Source organism: Zalophus californianus, chromosome 3, assembly GCF_009762305.2.
Source record: "Zalophus californianus isolate mZalCal1 chromosome 3, mZalCal1.pri.v2, whole genome shotgun sequence".
NCBI classification, from domain to species: Eukaryota; Metazoa; Chordata; class Mammalia; order Carnivora; family Otariidae; genus Zalophus; species Zalophus californianus.
Window position 1 is genome coordinate 43153226 of NC_045597.1, and position 3952 is coordinate 43157177.

Below are 3952 nucleotides of genomic sequence, written 5' to 3' on the forward strand. Positions count from 1 at the left end.
TTGAAAGCATCCATCATCTCATAAAATAAAAAGCAAAAACAAGAATAGAAAAATGTTTTCCTTGTGATAAGAACTCTTAGTATTTACTCTCCTAACTTTCATGTATGTCCTATAGCAGTGTTAGCTGCAGTCCTCATGCTTCACGTTACATCCCTAACTGTACTTGTAACCGGAAGCTTGTACTTCTGACCACATTTCTTCTATCCCCCCTTTTTTCCTTCCTATAATTTTGTTTTAAAGAAACCATGTTGCATATTCTATAAAGTTTACCAATCTGGATCTTGTTTCTTGCATCCCTGGGTTGTCATTTAACCTGTATCTCTGTCCTTTATATTTCCTATGAATTGGTCGCACAGGATTGATCAGAATGAGATTTGGCATTTTTTGGCTAGACTTCATTAGTAGTGCTATGGTGCGTATCCATAAGGAGTAACAAAAATCTTTGGGTGTAGTTAACAAAACAAAAAACTCTGCCCCCTAGTTCTGCTATTTTTTAAAGGTTTAAAAATGGTAATATCTTCTCATTCTTTTTCTCTTGACTGAAGTATAGTTGACATGCAATGTTACATTAGTTTCAGATGTACAATATAGTGATAAGTCTATATGTTCTACTATGTTCACGAGTGTAGTTACTGTCACTGTACAACGCTATTACAATACCATTGACTCTATTCTCTATGCTGTACCTTTTATCTCCATGACTTATTCATTCTGTAACTGATAGCCTGACCTCTCCCATTGCCTTCACCAATTTTGACCATCCTGTTCCCTCCCCTAGGGCAACCATCAGTTCTCTGTATTTATGGGTATGAGTCTACTTTTTTGGTTTTGTTTTTTGGATTTGACATAAGACTAAAATCATATGGTATTTGTCTTCATTTGTTTGACATATTTCATTTAGCATGATTATCTCTAAGTCTACCCATGTTGTTGCAAATAGCAAGATTTCATTCTTTTTATGGCTAAATAATATTCCATTGTATTTATTTATATATATGTGTGTGTGCGTGTATACACACATCATCTTTATTCATCTATGGACATATGTGTTGCTTCCATATCTTGGCTGTTGTAAATAATGCTGCAGTAAATATAGGGGTGCGTATATCTTTTAGAATTAGTGTTTTTGCTTTGAGTAAATACCTAGTAGTGGAATTACTGGATCATATGGTAATTCTATTTTTACTTTTTTGAAGAGCCTCCACACTGTTTTCCACAGCTGATGCACCAATTTGCATCCCTACCCACTGTGCACAAGGGTTTCTTTTTCTCCACATTCTTGCCAACACTCGTTATATCTTGTCTTTCTGATTCTTGCTGTTCTGACAGGTGTATGGTGGTATCTCATGGTTGTTTTGTATTTCCCTGATGATTGAGATGTTCAACATCTTTTCACATGTCTGTTGGTTGTCCATATGTCTTCTTTGGAAAAATTTCTCTTCAGGTCCTCTGCCCATTTTTTTTTTTTTAAAGATTTTATTTGACAGAGAGAGACACAGCAAGAGAGGGACACAAGCAGGGGGAGTGGAAAAGGGAGAAGCAGGCTTCCCGCTGAGCAGGGAGTCTGATGCGGGGCTTGATCCCAGGACCCTGGGATCATGACCTGAGCCGAAGGCAGACGCTTAACGATTGAGCCACCCAGGTGCCCCTCTGCCCAATTTTAATTGAATTATTTGTGGTTTTTTTGGTGTTGAGTTGTATAGGTTCTTTATATATTTTGGATACTAACCCCTTATCAGATATATCATTTCCCATATAGCTTCTCCAATTCACTGGGTTGCCTTTTCATTTTGTTGATGGTTTCCTTCACTGTGCAAAAGCTTTTTGGTTTAGTGTAGTCCCAAAAGTTTATCTTTGCTTTTGTTTTTCTTGCCTGAGCAGACATATCCATAAATATGTTGCTAAAGCTGATGTCCAAGAGATTACTGCCTATGTTTTCTTTTAGGAGTTTTATGGTTTCAAGTTGTATATTTAGATCTTTAATCCATTTTGAGTTTATTTTTGTATTTGGTGGAAGGAAGTGGTCCAATTTCACTCTTTTGCATGTAGTTGTCCAGTTTTCCCAGCACCATTTGTTGAAAAGACTCTCTTTTCTCCATTGTATATTCTTGCCTGCTTTGTTGTAGATTGACCATATAAGCATTTTTTAATTTCTGGGCTTGCTATCCTGTTCCACTGATCTATGTCTATTTTTTTTGTGCCAGTTCCATAGTGTTTTGATTCCGATAGCTTTGTATTATATCTTTAGTTCTTTGATTGTAATACCTCCAGATTTGTTTTCTTTCTCAAGATGCTTTGGATATTCAGGGTCTTTTGTGGTTCCATACCAAGTTAGGATTATTTGGGTTTTTTTTTTTTCCCCTTAAAGATTTATTAGAAAGCGTGTGCACATGCATGAAATGGGGGAGGGGCAGAGGGAGAGGGAATCCTCAAACAGACTCCCTGCTGAGTGCAGAGCCAAACCCAGCGCTTGATCTCAGGACCCTGAGATCATGACCTGAGCCAAAATCAAGAGTCGGACACTTAACTGACTGAACCACTCAGGCACCCTAGCATTATTTGTTCTAGTCCTTTGAAAACTGCTGTTGGTATTTTGATAAGGATTGCACTGACTCTGTAAGATTGCTTTGAGTATATGGACATTTTACCAATATTCTTCCAATCCATGAGCATGAAATATCTTTCTATTTCATTGTGTCATCTTCAATCTCCTTTGTCAGTGTTTCATAGTTTCCAGTATACAGATCTTTTACAGATCCTTGGTTAGGTTTATTCTTAGGTATTTTATTCTTTCTGGTAAACAGGTATAAATAAAACCTTCCCCTCCTCAACTAGTTGGCTAGTCCAAAAAATGCTGTCTTTAATTTTATTCACCATTTTCCAGAATAACAGTTGATTTCCTATTATTTGATGAAATTTTATTGTTCTTGAGTGCCATTATGACTTCTTGGGTTTAAACATTTTATGTGTTTGAACCTATTTTTTAATTGCTATTGATGTTTAAATGTGCCCAACTTTGTCCAATGATAACCTACTTAATTTGGTTGTGCAGCCTTTTGACCTTTGTAAACTTCCATAGTTTTCTTGCTTTTAATATGAGAGGATGTTCCTAAATTATTTTTTACATTCCTATCCAGGCCTTAAATCCATAAATTCCTGGTTTTTTGTTTTTGTTTTAATAGTGAGAAATAATATTTAGAGGTCACAGTGTCAACTATAACAACAGTGCCTATTCCTTTTGAGTTGGTCAGTGCTTCTAGGCCTCTTCATTTAGTGGATCAGGGAAATATGTATTAAGTTTTAAAATACATGATGAATTCATATGTAAGATTTCAATTTAAATTCAGAACTATATATGTAATCAGTATCTTTTTCCCCCATGTTAGACACTAACAATTATTCAGAAAAATAATTTGTATCTTAGAAAAATAATTCTACACTATTAACAACATGATACTAATATCAGTTTTACCCCCTTCTCCCCACTTTTAGGGCCATCTCACCAGGGATCCAAATCTAATTACGGTATTTTAAAGCATTTGAAGTGGTTCCATTGTGGTTATTCTATCAACTCATTTGTATAATTTTTATTTTACAAAGATTACTTTATAGAAAATATAATTTTTTAAAACTTTGGAAAATGAGTTGTATGGTATCAAAGACAAATTTATAGAACATAGCATATTCAAAGAAATCAGGTTGTCATATTAAAGGCCCAATGCAGATACATATGTATACATACACTATGGTTTTCAAAATGAATTTCTACTCAATGCATGTGAAGCTACAAAATATCAGGGGGAAAAAAAACTAGCCATATCACTCATGTTTAAAGAACAAGTTCTTCAATTGATTTTCTCAAATATGTGAAACAGAAGTTGTAACAATTTTTTTCAAAAGCTATAATAACCAAATGAGGCAGGCAACTTAACGCTTTATCAGAAAATCTCAT